General features: G+C 44.6%; 1 long non-coding RNA gene across 1 annotated transcript; it reads right to left on the minus strand.

Annotated features, from left to right (window-relative positions):
• Nucleotides 1-8,808: 8,808 nt before the first annotated feature.
• Nucleotides 8,809-17,289, minus strand: LOC141086057 (uncharacterized). Its single transcript, XR_012231490.1, has 3 exons — nucleotides 17,011-17,289; nucleotides 10,149-10,267; nucleotides 8,809-9,958 (listed from the first exon to the last, which is right to left on the minus strand). It is a non-coding gene; the product is annotated as an uncharacterized lncRNA (long non-coding RNA).
• Between the last annotated feature and the right edge of the window lie 696 nt (nucleotides 17,290-17,985).

The following is a 17,985-nucleotide window of genomic DNA, read 5'->3' on the forward strand; positions in this document are numbered from 1 at the left end:
TAGCCTTGGGTATTTAACTACAGGCAATACTCAATTATTTTCCTGGCAGGATCTGCCAAAATGTCAGCCAAATAATATTTTTTCCAACCTTATTTTTTTATTTAATTATCATTCTGGAAAGTTATTTTTTTTTTTTACTGTGCACATTAAAACCCCCAAAGAACTCTATTTGCTCCACATGGTAGGGACATTTTTCTGTTTAATTATTACAAATTATAGACTGTGCAATAAACACATAAATATAACTTACTATTCAGCTAAGTAATAAGATTTATTTTTTCTATTAAAGAATCTACTGTGAGTAGAGATGAGCGACTTTGCCTTTTTTCGGGTCGAGTCGGGTTTCACGAAACCCGACTTTCGCAAAAGTCGGGTAGAACGAAATCGGCCGATTATCGTGAAAAGTCGAAGGCCGACTGAAACACGAAACCCAATGCAAGTCAATGGGGAAGAAAAGTCGGCAGTGAGTGGAGGACAGGAAACACACCTACAGTGCCCATTTTAATGCCAAAAACATCAATTCTTATTACTTAAGCTTGTCAACCTTAATTTACTTTATAATAATAGTTAGGCATTGAAAACTGGGGGTTATTTGGCTAAAGTTGTGGGGGGGGGGTAGGGCTGGCTCCAGATTTTCGTGGGCCCAGGGCCAAAGAGTGTCAATGGGCTCCTTTAACACATGCCACAATTCATGATCCTCTGATACGGCAGAGAAATAGCAGTATAGTACAATGAAAATTACTTCACTTCTTACATCACATGACTGATATCCATTTTAAATTCTCCAATAGCTCCAAAAACGGACAGTATATTACTCCATACAGTATTATGGCCTCCACATAGTGCGCTATACAGAGTAATGAGGCCCATATATTTCTCCATACAGAATCATTGGTCCCATATAATGTTCCATACAGTATATGATGAGCTCCACATAATGCTACAGTATATGTTGGTCCCCATGGATGAAGCTCCACTGTCTTATGGGCCCAAATAATGCTCCATATATAATGGGCCCCATTTCTAATGCTCCAGTGTATAATGGGCCCTGTAAATGCTGCTTCAGTGTCTGATGTCCACCTTTGGAATGCTGCAGTGTATGGTGGGCCCCATATATCATTCTCCAGAGTATAGTGCTCCCCAAAAATTGCTCCCAACCTTTAAAACAATTAAATAAGTTTCCTCGCTAGGGAATCCCTGTACTAGTCTGGACTCCTCGTCGCCCCCATCTTCCATCTCTCTGCACTTGGACTGTTTAGGCAGAGGGCGTACAGACGTGATGTCATCACGCTCTCTGACCAGAATGTCACTGTCTGGAAACGCGGAAGACGTCATGGCGGTGGAGCAGGGAGAGGTAAGTATTTCAACTTTGCAAGTGCTGTGATCCTGAGCAAGCAGGGGGGGCCTACTCGTTGGCGACGGCTCTGGCACAGGGCCCCTCATAGTACGGCGGTGTGTCTGACAGGGGGTGTGCACCCCCGCCATCAGAGACACTTGATTGTACTATGAGGGACCCTGTGCCAGTGCCGTCGCCCGAGAGTGGGCTCTCCCACCTGTCCAGGGCAATGGCACTCGCACAGGTGAGTGCGACAGGTGGTGACCCTGGCCTTGGGGGCGGAGGCAGCCTGGTTTGGGAGGTTGAAAAAATGGCATATGTTGATGTTGGACATTCAGCAGCTGCAAATTGAGGAATTGGAGAAGTCCGAGGAAGAGGAGGACGAAAGCGAGCCATTTTTCTGGCAACCCACGTGTCAGCAGGGGAAGGTGGGACAAAATGCATGGTTCATTTTAATGAAGGTTAGATCATCAACATTTTGAGTCGACAGATGGGTCCTTTTTTCTGTCAGGATTGATCCAGCAGCATTAAAGACTCATTCGGATAGCACACTAGCAGCAGGGCAAGCGAGCTCCTGTAAGGCATATTGTGCCAATTCAGGCCAGGTGTCCAGTTTACAGGCCCAATAGTCAAAGGGGAATGACTTGTGAGGGAGAACATCGATATGGGAGGAGAAGTAGTTTGTTACCATAGTTGACAACTGCTGTCTCCTATCACTTTAAGTCAATGCAGTATTACCAGTCGTGTGAGCGGTACTTGAAAAATCAGTCCACAACATGGTCATGAAACCCCTGTGTCCAACGCCACTTCGGCTGTGTGCACCACGAACACCTCTTCCATGTTGCCCCATACGGCTCGTGGGAGAATCATCACCGCCGCTGTGTGCTGGGAATGCCTCAAACAAGCGGTTTACCAGAGTTGCTTGTTTGTTAGCCAATATTAGCTCTAGGTTCTCCTGTGGCATGATGTTTTGGAATTTGCCTTTATAGCGTGGATCCAGGATGCTGGCCAACCAGTAGTCGTCATCGTTCATCATTTTGGCAATGCTGGGGTCCCTTTTTAGGCTCTGCAAGGCATAATCACACATGTGGGCCAATGTTCCAGGTGTCAATGATGCACTGCGAGTGCAGGTTGGAGGAGCACTTTCTGGCAAATCAACATCCCTCCAGTCACGCACAAACCCTTTTACCTGACCTTGCCACGCCAACATTTTCTCTTGCCCCCCGAGAAGCATCCTCCCCTAAATAATCATCCCCATTGTCCTCCTCCTCCTCTTCTTCCTCCACCTCGTCCAGGAGAGTTCCCTGAGCAGACAAAGGCTGACTGTCATCAAGGCTCCTCTCCTCCTCTTCCTTCTCGGCTGCAGACGCCTGCTCCCTAATGTGCGTCAAAGTTTGCATGAGCAAACGCATAAGTGGGATGCTCATGCTTATGATGGCGTCGTCTGCTCTTACCAGCCGTGTGCTTTCCTCAAAACACTGAAGGACTTTACAGAGGTCTTTCAGCTTCGACCACTGCACACCAGACAACTCCATGTCTGCCCTCAAACTGCCTGCCCGTGTATCCTCCCACAAATGCATTACAGCCTGCCTCTATTCGCACAGACTCTGAACCATGTGCAGGGTGGAGTTCCACCTTGTTGCAACGTCGATAATTAGGCGGTGCTTGGGAAGGTGGAGCAATCGCTGCAGCTTCTGCATATGACTGGAGTGTACAGGCGACCGGCGGATGTGCGAGCACAGTCTTCGCACCTTATGGAGCAGGGCTGTTAACTCCGGATAATTATTGAGGAAGCACTGCACCACCAGGTTCAAGGTGTGAGCCAGGCAAGGTATGTGTCTGAGTTTTGAAAGGGCTATGGCTGCCACAAAATTCCAGCCGTTATCACTGCCTGCCTCAAGATGTAGACTGCCCAGCCATGATTCAGTTTGTCGCTGAAGTATTCGGCCAGTACCTCCGCGGTGTGTCTGTTGTCGCCCAAACACATCATCTTCAACACAGCCTGCTGACGCTTACCACTAGCTGTTCGATAGTGGGACACCTCGTGTGCAACACTGGCAGATGCGGATGGAGTGCTCGTGCGACTGCGCTCTGTGGACGAGCTTTCGCTTCTGGAGGAGGAGGGTCGAACGCCTACAGCCAACTGTTTCCTATACTGTGGGCTAGGCAGCACTGTCCCACCGCCGCTGTCCCCTGTGGACCCTGCATCCACCACATTAACCCAGTGCGCAGTGATGGAGACGTAACTGCCCTGGCCATGCCTACTGGACCATGCATCTGTTGTGAGGTGCACCTTTCCACTCACTGATTGGTTGAGTGCATGGACAATGCGGTCTTTCACATGCAAGTGGAGGGCTGGGATGACTTTTCAAGAAAAGAAGTGCTGACTGGGTAGGTCATAGCATGGTACTGCGTAGGCCATGAGCTCGCGGAAAGCTTCGCTTTCAACCAACCGGTAGGGCATCATCTCTAACGAGATTAGTTTGGCAATGTGGGCGTTCAAACACTGTGTACGTGGATGAGAGGATGAGTACTTTCTTGTCCTACTGAGAGCCTCTGGTAGGGTGAGCTGAACTTGAGAGCTGCATATGGTGGAACTAGCGGTGGACATGGCGGACAGAGAGGGTTGGTGATGGTGATGGTGTTGGTGGTCTTGCTGATGACCAAGATTCAGCCTTTCATAGCAATAACATTGTGATTCCCTGACTGCTTTGGCCTTGCGACGACACCTCAATATTTGCTGCTGGTGGTGTGCTAACCAGTGGGCTTACAGTGGGGGAAGCGATGTAGCGTTGCTGACTACCTTCATTCGGAGCAGGTGCACATGTGGTACGTGAGGGTTGGTAGTCCGTCCACGCTTGCAAGTGCATGGTGGTTAAATGTCTAAGCATGCAACTGGTATTCAAATTTCTCAGATTTTTCCCTCGGCTAAAGGTTTTTGCACACTTCTTACAGATAACCTTTGCCTGAGCATTAGGATTTTGTTCAAAAAAAGTGCCACACTGCACTCTTCCTACTATGGAAGACATTTTGAGGCCTTGCACGCTGTGCTAATTTGACCGTCTGGACAAGCTGTCCTGCAACTCTTTTGGTTTTTGTAAACCGTTTTCGGACTGCTACGGGCCTGCCAGATAACAGCTGTTGCGATGTCGATGCCTGCTGCGGATCCTCCTCCTCCTCTTCTGAGCTATTGGCAGCAGCACCCTCTTCGCCCAATGGAGGCCAATCTGGGTCAACAACTGGGTCATCCATCACCTCCTCTTCAATTTCATGTGCACCTTCCTCTGTGTCACCGTGTAAGGTGGTATAGTATGCGGGAAGGGGCACCTGAGTTTCATTAGGGTCAGATTCTTGCTCAGTACACTGCGAGGACAATGTAGTGCTCTGAGTGAATGTACCAGCAGAAAAATCTAGCAGTGGCTGTGCATCAGTGCACTCCATGTCCGATTCATCTTGGACTGGGGAATTCACGATTTGACTTGATAACCCAGGCATGGTATGTGAAAAGAGCTCCATGGAGTAATCTGTAGTGTGGCCTGCCGCATCCTTCACTTTTGGTAGGGGTGAAGGACACAAGGAAAGGTGTTGTTCCTGACCAGGAGCCTCCACTGATGACTCAGTGCTTTTATTTTTTGAAACTTCAGAAGAGGAGGCATTAGAGCTGGAGGCTGTGTCAGCAATGTAAGCCAAAACTTGCTCCTGAAACTCCGGCTTTAAAAGCGGTTTACCAACTCCCAGAAAAGGGAACTTCGAGGCCTTGTGAAGCCAGACAATGACGCAGGCTCAACACCTCCTGCCTTAGGTGCTATTGTGCTTTTGCCACTACCAGCAGATGCACCCCTACCCCCATCAGTACCAGCTGTCAACCCCCGCCCACTTCCACGGCCTCTTCCACCATACTTCCTCATTTTTGGAAAAATGTACCAAAATACCACCAGCTATATGGTACTGTAAAACAAGGTACAAGGTGTATATAGTATTGTGGAGAATTTGAATCTCCCTAGAGATTTTAGGAGGCTGAACTATTATCTCAGGCCCACTATAGATTACACCTCAATTTAACAGGCTGAAATTGGCTGGTGTATGACAAAGTACAAGGTGTGTATATAGTATTGGGGAGAATTGGAAGCTCCCAAGAGATTTTAGGAGGCTGAACTATTATCTCAGGCCCACTATAGATTACACCTCAATTTAACAGGCTGAAATTGGATGGTGTATGACAAAGTACAAGGTGTGTATAGTATTGGGGAGAATTGGAAGCTCCCTAGAGATTTTAGGAGGCTGACAATGATGCTCTCAGTCCAAGTATGGCAGCAGGCAGCCTAATAAGCAGGACTGCTGCACACAAAAGTGTGGAAAAATGAACGTTTGGTAACTGTGCAGAAAAGAGGAAGAAAAGTATTTTTGCTTTTAAAAAAGCAGTTTGCACAGCAGTGTGCAAACAGCAATGCAGCTATCAGGGAGCCTAATAACCAACAGAGCTGATGCACAAAAAATATAGCCTCCCCGTCACTGCACACAAACTGTTGTGTTGTACAGTGGAAATCGCTACCAGCAGAAGCAGTTTTTTTTCTTCTTCCCTGCCTAACGCTCTCCCTTATTCAGAATCAGCAGCTGCAACCTTTCCCTAATGCTAATATCGGCAGAAGTAAGATGGCGGGCGGCGTGCACACCCTTTTATAGCCTCTGTGACGCCACACAAAGCAAGCCAATCACTTGCATTCCCTTCTCAAAGATGATGGTGACCGCTGCCCATGTCATCGCGTTGCCCACATTGTGCGTCCTCCTTCATTGGCTGAAAAAGGGCGCTGGAAGCATCATTTGAAACGCGACTTTGGCGCTCTGGTCGCCGACCTCGTGGCCGACCTCACGCTATGGTCGGGTTTCGTTTCATGAAACCCGACTTCAGCAAAAGTCGGCGACTTATGAATTTGACCGACCCGTTTCGCTCAACTCTAACTGTGAGAGATTATGCTATATTTTATCCAATCCCCATAATGTCCAGACAGAAAATGATGGGAAAAAAATGTAATGTCAGACATTTATTACACTTACGTCTTCTATATATTGTGTCTTTGTGTGCACTCTTACCTTTATTCCACCGTTAAAACATTTTCTGATGCTAATCCAAGTTTTCCCACTGTTTTGTTTGATCATTACTTTGAAAGGCAAAACAGACCTGCTTTGAATCATTCCCTTCACCTTGAGTCAGTGATCAATTTGGATTCACACAGACTGTTTTTTGGATGATAAAATACATGGCTCAGAAGCAATCTGTAACCTATTTATTAGTTTAGGGATGTACTACCAAGTAGCAACCTGGAATAATTACATACATTAGTCGTGCAAGTTATAGACAAAATTAGACTTAAAAAGCACTGTACTAAATAGCTTACTAAATATATGGTGATCCTTTATTATATAATTGTATAGATTCTGCATATAAGTGGAAAATATATTTTTACCTTCACTTTGTGTCCCTTTAAATGTTGATGCCTTGCATGAATTAGTCATTATTGATACCGTAGCATTTATCAATATTGAAGAGAGAATAGTGAAAAGAGATTACAGAACCAAGATATTTTCTATCAGTGACAATCTATACAAACATATTACTTCTGTGTGAATGATTTGTATATTTAGAGCCAAAAGTGTTTTTGTGTCTCGCCTTGTGTGGTAGATCTTTAAAGGGGGAGACCTCCTGGTAAAAGTCAGAGACTGGAGAGGATGGAGAGACATTGTTTTCCATGGTCTGAGTAAACTGTAATGGGAGTGGTGGTGGAACCACTGTGCCATAGTCAGAGGACAGCCTGGAGGGGTTTAACTAAGTGAACACCTGACTCTTCACTAGAGCCCTTGATGGTAAGGTTAGACTTGGCTCCAGATGGACACCAAGTGCTACACCAGGATGGACCTCGTACACTCGGCAGATGACCTCCAAAGCGGGATAAAATTGAAATGGCGTAGAGGGGAAATTTCAGCTGATACAGGCAGGCATGACAGGAACACAAGAGCGGCAGGTGTTGGCGCGGATGTCTGGAATACCGGCAGTCACTGGCAGGTGCAGACCAGAATGGCTGTATACAGGTGGGTATAGGCAGGTACAGCTGATATACAGGCAGGCACTGGTAGTTACAGGCAGATTTGGCTGGTATACAGGTGGGCATTGGCAAATGCAGGCAAGTTTGGCTGATATATAGGTAGGCACAGGCAGGCAAAGGCAGGTACAGACAGGTACTGGAAGATAAATTAAAACAGGCGACCTGAGAACTAGCAAGCTTGCAACTAACAAAGTGAACACTTTGCTCAGACACCTCCCATCAGGTGGAGGATTCTTACATTATAAGTGTCTCCCAGCCACTGGCTGGTACACTTTAGAACTCCCTAAACACAATCTGCGAGCCATGCGAAAACCCCAGGCAGAAGCTGGAGGAGGAAGTGCGGGGTGGGGTCATGGTGGCGAGTTGGCATCCCTGCCAGGGAAGGAGAGAAGCGTGGATGGATGCCTGCGCTATACAGAGAATGTTTATAATATTATCAGCACAGGAACATTTTTTAAAACACATTCAGTTGTGGAAACTATTATTGTTCCAAGATCTATTGATTAAAATGAACATTGTTCATGGGGCACCTCATTTAACCTCTTCCTGACATGCGCCGTATATGTATGGCACTGCAGAAGATGCCTTCCCGCAAACCTCCATACATAAACTTCTTTATGATTACGCGGACTCTATGTGAGAGCTGATACCCTGCAGCAATGACAATGATCAGAGCTAGCACCGAGCATGGGCATTTAACCTCTCTAATGCCGCTGTCAAAAATGACAGGAACATCGATGGGCATCACTGAGGGAGGGAGCTTCCTCTCTGCTCCCATTGCCAGAACACGATTGTGGTCGCATTGTGCCTATGGTCTCCATGGTGACCCCGGGCCAAAAGATGGCAGTATGGTTACCCAACAACCGTGGCATGTAAGCTCCTGCTCAGTGCAGGAGCTGACACTCCTCCTCCCTGCCTGCAAGATGTTGATCTGATGCCCTGCAGTGGAAAATATTGCAGTATTTGATCAGGGATCAGGATAGGGAAAGTTGATGTCCCATCCTGGAACATAGTAAATAAGTAAAAAAAAAAGTTTTATAAAATTGTTAAAAAAATCAAGAACAGGCAGGGGCATGGCCTGTGCTCAGGACGATGATGGCCGTCTGAGCGGTGAGCTCCTGCATGGACAACCAAAAAAGCGACTACAGAGCACTTAATATAAAGTACAATTGTGGTACATATGGTAGGTGAGAAAGTAAATTACATACTGAGATAATACTCACAAATCAACCCTATACCATGGAAATGTAGGACGTGAAAGGACAACTGCACTTCATGCAGAAACAGCCAATACAAACGCAGTCAAGAAGTCCAATAAAAACACAATTTTATTCATGGTTATGTAATAAAAAGCATGGACACAGAATTGCATGGAAACAAGGGGAAAGGGAATACCACATGCACAAATTGGCAAAAAAAGGGGCTGTATGAAGCACAAAACCACCCACAGAACCCCAGGTTGGCCCACCTACACTAGATCACATTGATCAATTATGTATAGGCAGTCAGGGAAAATTGTATATGACACACAACCGGTAATCCTAAGAAAATGAGCACCGGAAACACGCGGGCCCCACGTGGTCCGGCGTCATAGAGAGGCGGAGCACACCGTCCAGTTGACCGGCAGCGCGCGTGCGCCGAGCATGGAATGCACGAGCGGCCATATTAGAAGAGGGCATATAGAAGGGAAAGACAAGTACAAAAAGATAACAAATAAAAAAAGAGAAAATGAAAACCAGAGCACTAACAACATGCATGTAAAGCAGAGAGGCGCATATTAAGTGCAAAACAAAACACCCATTAAAGATATAAGCATGAAATGCATGAAGGTGCAATTAAATACATGGGCAGATGACAGCGCTATGTTTAACACTTAAAATGATAGACACATTCAATGATAAACGTGCTACTTATACCAAAGGATATATATATATGTATAAAAACATATATATCACTCTGCACCAAGATGGATAACAACATACTAGTAAATATGCACAACATATACAGTATAAATATTTGTACAAAATACAGTTAATGTATATAAAAAGAATACATGCATGGCAAGATCACAATGAACATGAAATGACCAAAGAGTCCATGGATAAATATATTATATATAGAGGTATATGCAATATCCAAAGTAACACAGGCATCCATCATTCTTCAAGAGTCTTCACGGTACCCACGATTAGAAAGAATCCAGCAGCAATCAGAATCTCTGCAGACGGGTGACTCCAATTTCAAAATGTCAAAACATTACTTGTTAAAAGATCCAGATTGTGGTGGAATAGGTTGTTCCTGGAGAAGTATGTGGCTAACAAAATGATTCTTATGGGATTACAAGTGAAAGTTATCCCTACCTTCCCTATTAAGGATGATCAATTCATTGTTAAGTGGGAAGAGGCATGGAATATGTGCTCCTTGACCTTTTTGCAGCTCTTGATTAACCATAATTCTACGAACATTGCTTTATTGGATGAATCCATTGATTCAGGTCAGGAAGAGATACGTAAAGGGTGTCCTGCGGATAAAATTCAGCCGTTTGAAATCGAATTGGATAAAACTATGGATGTGTTAGTTAAAAAAATTCAAGACAATCAGTTGATTAAATTCAACAGAGACCTTAAAGACTACCAGGTCAAGAAGGTCTATCTGTGGAGAAGTGCAAATAGCTCAAATCTACATCGTACACCTTCAAATATCTCGGTTACCTCTCTCAATGGGCAATCAGATGCATCTCAGACCTCCGCCTCTTCTTTTGGGACCAGTGGGTCTCATAGATTACGTGATCATTCCTTCCACCCATACAAGAGACGTGCGATGATTCCACCTGATGCCAACCGGAGAGATAATAAGGTGATAAATTTGAGCAATCATATCCTCACTGAGGTGGACCTTTCTCTACTGGGTAGGGGCCTATCTTTTTCACCCACATCTAATTTCAAGACCTTTACTGCGGTCAAGGCTCTAAATTCGTTTGCTAGATTGTTGCTGTTCAAAAGACATTTCGATAATAATGATCTCCAACATCTTTTTCCTTCAGAGGAGGAACAAGAGGCAGTAAGAATCCTGGGAGAACTGGTGATTGAACATGATGGTGAGGGAGGTAAGATTCCCCCATCTATTCGTCCAAGATCGTCAAAGCTCCCCCCATTTTCATCTTGTCCTAGTATTGACATGTTTGTGCGGGTGGTGGCTGATGAATTTAAGAAAATTCCAAGATTTGGCAGGAATGATAATTTAACCAAAAGTGAGAGGGTAAGTTTACGTTACCTTCAAAATTGATCAGATGTTGTGCTGAAGCCGGCTGACAAAGGTGGCAATGTAGTAGTCTGGCCTATACAGATGTATGAGAGGGAGGCATTTCGGCAACTCAACAATCCTGTTTGCTATAGAAAGCTTACGTACAATCCTCTCTCAGCTTTCAATGCCAAATTGGATTTGATTCTGGACAAGACCATGGCTAACGGCATTGTCACCAAACAACTGGTTTCGGCACTTACGGTTAAAGAACCGACTATATCTACACTTTATCTCTTGCCTATAATCCATAAGGACATCAGGTCACCACCCGGCAGACCTATAATTTCTGGACGAGGGGAACTTTCTCGAGAATATCAACAAACGGATTGAACATTATCTTCAACCGTTAGTGTCTAGCCTTCCTTCCTTCCTCAAGGATACAGGAGACCTATTGTGGAAGGTCGATGGGCTCTGCATAGAGAGTGATACTCTTTTAGCTTCAGTTGATGTTGAGTCCCTTTATACAAGCATCAAACATCAAGACGGAATGAGAGCTGTCCGCTTTTTTCTTGATTCAACCACCATTCCTACCGGTCTGAGGGACCTCATCCTTGAGCTTCTGGAGTTCACTCTCACACACAACTTTTTGTGTTTAAGGGGTCCTTCTACCTACAGCACCAGGGGACTGCCATGGGTGCGGCCTTTGCGCCGTCTTATGCCAACCTCTTCCTGGGGCTGTGGGAGAGGGACATTTTCCTGTCCGACAAACAGGGCTCGATTGAGCGTGTACAGTTATGGACACGCTATATCGATGATATCTTCTTTGTCTGGCAGGGCAGCTCCACCGACCTTCTGCAATTTATATCAGCATTGAACAGCAACTATCTTAACATTCGACTCACCTTGGTTTGGGATTCAGTGAAGATCAGTTTTCTTGATGTTTCCCATTAACCCTAGAACGCATACCCATAGAAATCTACACATTCACGCACCTGGGGCCTTTTAGGCCTGTTTACAATTATCATGGAATAACTCAAATAAAAATACTTTTCAAAGTTTATTGCAAAGTAAGGATGCATTCTCACTAGTGCTGGGGTCCGCCAGGACGGGATTCCGTAATGGATCTGACCTCCTGGTGACCCCAGCTAAGGCTGGCGGACGCATACCTGGGGCCTCGCAGGCCTGCCAGGTTACTTGTTTTCTATTTTCTCTAAAATTACTTTAGTTAGAATTTTGAAACTCTAGGTATTCCTCAGGTATATAGTTGTTAGTAATTTCCAGTTGTTCATATATTTTTATGTTATAGGCATTTCGGTATAACAACCTTTTTTTTGGGACTACCCCATATTCACGCACCTGGGGCCTTTTAGGCCTGTGTGCAAATAACACGGAATAACTCAAATAAAAATACTTTTCAAAATTTATTTTACAATTGCAAAGTAAGGATGCATTCCCACTAGCGCTGGGGTCCGCCAGGAGGTGATCCGTAATGGATCCGTAATCCGTAGAGCAAGTGTTTTTACTATGTCGGAACATAGGTCTTTCTGGACTGGAGCATCAGCTTCTTTGCCACAGTAAATCAGACCATTCCTCCCATAATAGATTGCTGAATCGCACATCCAGAAAATTTTTATGCCATACTTAGCTGGCTTACTGGGCATATACTGAATGAATTTGCAACGTCCCCTAAAGGCAAGAAGTTGCTCGTCCACTGTCACATTATCACTGGAATGGTAAAGCTTTGTACAGTTCTTGATAAAAAGATTCCAGATATAGCTAATAGGGGCTAATTTATCGGTTGCCAACCTCACAGGGCGAGTTCTCTTTTCATCAAAACGAAGGCATCTCCGAATACCCTCAAATCTATTGATGGACATAGTAGCTTTGTAGTGTGGATCTGCAAATGGGTTCTGAAATAACTCTCTGATTGGAACATCGTATGATTTTGTCGACCCTGCCAGAAGAGTAAGGCCAATATAAGCATATAGTTCCTCTTTAGTTATATTTTTCCATGTTTTTTTTCTTCCTGACGCGATACGTTTTCCTTCTACGTTAGTACACAAAACTACCTCATCTGCAATATCATCCGAAACAAATTTACAGAAAACATCTCTTTTGGACATGAATTGGGGAATTCCGACAGCTCCTTGAGCAACTCTAATAATGTTATGTGATGGGGTGTGTGCAGGAGCCGCAGCAGTACTGTTCCAAAAAATATTCGTTTTAGATGTTCTATTTGAACGTTCTGCTGGATCTACTACTTCTTCATCATCTGAAGAATCGCTGGACGATGAAGTTGATACATTAGGTGGCATGTACTCTTCATCAGACAAAGAAATTTCACTTTCTTCATCACTATTGAAAACAATCACCTCGATTTCATGATCAGTCAATCCCCTGGAAGTAGACTGTGCCATTGTAATTTTAGATGTCAGTAAACTAAAAAGAAAAAAAAAAAAGATTACAATCAGGCTTGTGCACTGTAAACAGTATGTGATAAGACTCTTTGTTAGGGTCCCAGCACACCAAGAGATATAAAGCAGGTAAAGTGCAGCCCCCCTCCTCTTACCTCCAACAGATCACTTTCTTGTAGTGCAGTAGAAGCCTCTGGTTTTGGAGCTCAGAAAGTTTCTATTTCCAGACAAAAGAAAGCTGACTTCTTCCTCCAAAGTCTCTCCAGCAATTAGGACAAAAAGACCTGCGATGAGGTCAGAGACACATGACTTTGTGAGGGAGCCTCCCTTCCAAGATCACATGACCATGTTGTCATGCAGAACCCACACTCTTCCCAGCAATAGCAGAGTCATAAAAGTTCTTCCCCAGCAACAATACAGACAAAAAGACTGAGTATCACATGTAAACCTAGCACAGGCCTAAAAGGCCCCAGGTGCGTGAATATGGGGTAGTCCCAAAAAAAGGTTGTTTGTTATGATTGAGTCACCGTAGGAGGCAAAAACAAAAAAGCTAGCTAAGTCCAGAAAACCAGAGAGGTTGGCAGCTATCGGATTGCAGACCCCTGATCCTATCACAACAACTAACAGTAGCCGTGGGGGGTTCCTACGATGCCCTAGACCCCTCGATCACAGCCGGAGAATTAAATAGGCCTAAAGAAAGAAAGGGGAAATCTAAACTGCCCCAGAGCAGGCCCCAAAGCAATAGGCAGCCCCCAACATATAATGACGGTGAAGCAAGAAGAAAACACTAACACAGACAGAAAGATAGACTGAGTAAAGATGGGGCCCAAAACTACCTAGATAGGAAAGGACAGGAAGGCTGCTGTCTGCAATCCGTGAAAAACCCTATGAAAATAAGAGCCAACAGACTGACAGTGAAAAAGGCCCTGAAGACGCTAGGCTTCAAAAAGCTATGTCAGTACTCAGGAATATTCTGAAGACAGAGCAACCGGCAAAAGGAGATTCAGCTCATCCCAGCAGGGAATGGCAGAATCCAGAAAAGCAAGGAAAACAAACACAAAACAAAATGCAAACAGGCAAAGCAGAAACTTAGCTTTAGGGAAGCAGGAATCAGACTGGTGTCCTGGAAGTCCACAGAGAAATCACCCGCAGGGCAGGAGGGCGTCGGCAGCCTTATATCCAGTCAGTGACTCCACTCAGCCAATCATCCTCATTAGACTCAGGTGCCTGATAATTAGGCTCATTACCTTCCTTTACCAGAATAGGGAGTTCCCCAGACCTCAGTGAAGAAGGGGAAAATGAACTCACAACAGTTGTTATACTGAAATGTCTGTAACATAAAAATATATGAATAACTGGAAACTACTAACAACTATATACCTGAGGATTACCTAGATTTTCAAAATTCTAACTAAAGTACTTTTACAGAAAATAGAAAACAAGTAACCTGGCAGGCCTGCGAGGCCCCAGGTATGCGTTCTAGGGTTAAGAAGGATCTGGATGGGATCATCCAGACTGACATTTTCCGTAAGGAAACTGCCACGAATACTTTATTACATGCCTCCTCGTGCCATCCACACCATTTCATCAAAGCCATCCCTGTAGGTCAATTTTTGTGGCTACGCCGTATTTGCTCTACCAACACTGATTTTGAAATCAGGGCCAAGGAATTACATACACCGTTTTTGGCACGTGGGTATAGTAGGCTCTGCCTTAAAAAAGCCTACCAGCGTGCCAAACACTCGGTACCTAATGACCTACTATATGGGAATTCTTTGGTTCAAAAATCTAAGAGGGATGATGTAGTGAGGTTTATTACCTCATTTCATTCTCAGCATGAGATGATGCGGAGGGTGTTGGTAAAGGCTTGGCCAATCCTTATGGTGGATCCAATACTAGCTAAACTTCTCCCGGACTACCCTTCCTTCACTTTTAGGCGGGCTAAAAATTTAAGAGATCAGATGGTTATCAGCCATTATGAGGGCCAATCTGTACCTACTTTTTTGGACAATATTCCGGCTAGGCAGGGTTGTATACCGTGCGGTAGATGTGTTGCCTGCCCAAATATTGAACGTTGTACCTCATTTACTAACTTTGATGGCACAAAATCTTATACCATTAGGCAACGCATATCATGCACCACTCGGTATGTGGTATATTTTGCCACATGTCCTTGTGGACTGATTTATGTGGGGATGACAACGCGCCAGTTGAAGGTTCGAGCGAGGGAACACGTTTTAGGCATTCAGGCCTCATCTGCTTGCACTGATATTTCTACACTTAAAACCCTGCCCAGACATTTTAGGGAATTGCATCATTGTGATGCTGCATTACTTAAGATCCGTGGTATTGATACCCTTAATATTAACATTAGGGGGGATTGTCTGGCCGCTTAGCCCAACTTGAAACCAGATGGATCCGGGTGCTAGGTACTATGCATCCAAATGGGTTAAATGAAAACATTTAATATGCCCCATTCTTGTAGTTTCCGTGTGTACGTGTGCACTGTGGCTTTGTTATTTTAATTTTTTAATCTTTTCATGCCTTCTCATTCCTTTTTAATTCATCTTTTAGTATCGCTACTATGTTCTGATTGCTGCTGGATTCTCTCTACCCTTGGGTACCGTGAAGACTCTTGAAGAATGATGGATGCGTGTGTTAATCTGGATATTGCATATACCTCTATATATAATATATTTATCCATGGACTCTTTGGTCATTTCATGTTCATTGTGATCTTGCCATGCATGTATTCTTTTTATATACATTAACTGTACTTTGTACAAATATTTATACTGTATATGTTGTGTATATTTGCTAGTATGTTGTTATCCATCTTGGTGCAGAGTTATATATGTTTTTATACATATATATATATATATCTCCTTTGGTATAAGTAGCACGTTTATCATTGAATGTGTCTAACCTTTTAAGTGTTAAACATGGCGCTGTCATCTACCCATGTATTTAATTGCACCTTCATGCATTTCATACTTATATCTTTAATGGGTGTTTTGTTTTGCACTTAATATGCGCCTCTCTGTTTTACATGCATGTTGTTAGTGTTCTGGTTTTCATTTTCTCTTTTTTTATTTGTTATTTTTTTGCACTTGTCTTTCCCTTCTATATGCCCTCTTCTAATATGGCCGCTCGTGCATTCCATGTTCGGCGCACGTGAGCTGCCAGTCAACTGGACGGTGCGCTCCGCCTCTCTATGACGCCGGACCATGTAGGGCCCGCTTGTTTCCAGGGCTCATTGGAGTAGAGGCGCGGTTTAGGTTTTGATTGACAGCGGACGCATCCGCAGTATTTCAAATCGGTGCACTATAAAGATTTCTACTATGCGCCCTTTACCCACGCCCCCTGAGGAAGGAGCATAGTGATCCGAAACGCGCGTCGGGGTAGACCGTCAGCACTCTCACATACAGCGCTCAGGTAAGGCTATATGCCTAAGGCCCCCTCATGTATAGTTTAAGTATCAGCATTAGCTGTATGATTGACTGTGACTATATGCCATAGGTCACATTAACTAGTCCTTCTTTGAGCTCTCTATTCCATGACACATGTCATTTTCTTAGGATTACCGGTTGTGTGTCATATACAATTTTCCCTGACTGCCTATACATAATTGATCAATGTGATCTAGTGTAGGTGGGCCAACCTGGGCTTCTGTGGGTGGTTTTGTGCTTCATACAGCCCCTTTTTTTGCCAATTTGTGCATGCGGTATTCCCTTTCCCTTTGTTTCCATGCAATTCTGTGTCCATGCTTTTAATTACATAATCATTAATAAAATTGTGTTTTTAGAGCACTTAAAAAGACATTTATTTCTATTTACTGCTAAACACATTAAAGACTGCCTCAGGACCTTCTGCATAGCCACCCAGGAAGAATTGAAGTCCCTGCTTTCCTGCATACCTGCCTGTGACAAGCGGTGGCTGCAACGGTAAAAACGGCGGGAGCAGCAGATTTAAACATGGCAAGAGTCCGGGAGTCCCTGCTCTGAGCTGTGACGTCACCGCCAAGGAGTGGGAACCGGACAGAAGTGAAGCCGCTACAACTAGTGAGTCCATAACTTGCAACGCCTGTCTGACAGGGGGAAACCGGAGCCACAGCGCTGAGGAGAAAAGCACAGGAAGCGACGCCATTACAGCGCGCGGACGACAGGGACTAACCCGAGGTAAGAAGGCGGTGAGAGACCACTGACGCTGCAGACAGGGGAGCGGCCCCTGAGGGAGGCGGAGGAGGAGGCGCGGCTGGCGATGGCGACGGGACGTGACAGGCGAAGATAAGAGCGGTGTTACAGGCAAGCCACTGAAGACAAAGGGGAGTCCAATGCTCCTGAAGAGGAACCGGCTTAGAAGAAAGAGTGGCTGGAATAGCTGAAGATTGGGAGACGTCTTAAGAAGAAAGAAGATTGGTGATGTACAGAAGTGATTTCTGGAACAGAAGACTCGACAAAAGAAGCTACTTTAACCAAAAACAATAGCCCTGTTAGGGCTGCAAAGTAAGAGAGCTTAAAACCTCTGTGCTGCAGGGGATCTTTTTCACTATTGGTGGTCATTTTGAGGGGAAAGTGATTGGCATCATTACTGCGGATTCTGGGGATACTTGAGGGCTTTGCATATATTTATTGGACACACTTGTGTTTCCCAGAATTTTAAAGGATACAATATATGTGGAAGCCTTCATAACAAGAGACAGTACATTATGCTGATCTCCGCATAAATACCCATGTGGATTTGATAGCAGGAGCCTAGAGTGGGGGGTATTGTCCATTGGGAAACTTAAACTCTGTTTTGGGCAACATGTGATCCTCTGGATAAACTAACTGCATAGTGGTGACTGGGCTTACACACACTAAAGTATTAAGGACTGAGCTTTATTCGATAC

Source organism: Dendrobates tinctorius, unplaced genomic scaffold (assembly GCF_039654945.1).
Source record: "Dendrobates tinctorius isolate UK_male_01 unplaced genomic scaffold, ASM3965494v1 ptg000030l, whole genome shotgun sequence".
Lineage (NCBI taxonomy): Eukaryota > Metazoa > Chordata > Amphibia > Anura > Dendrobatidae > Dendrobates > Dendrobates tinctorius.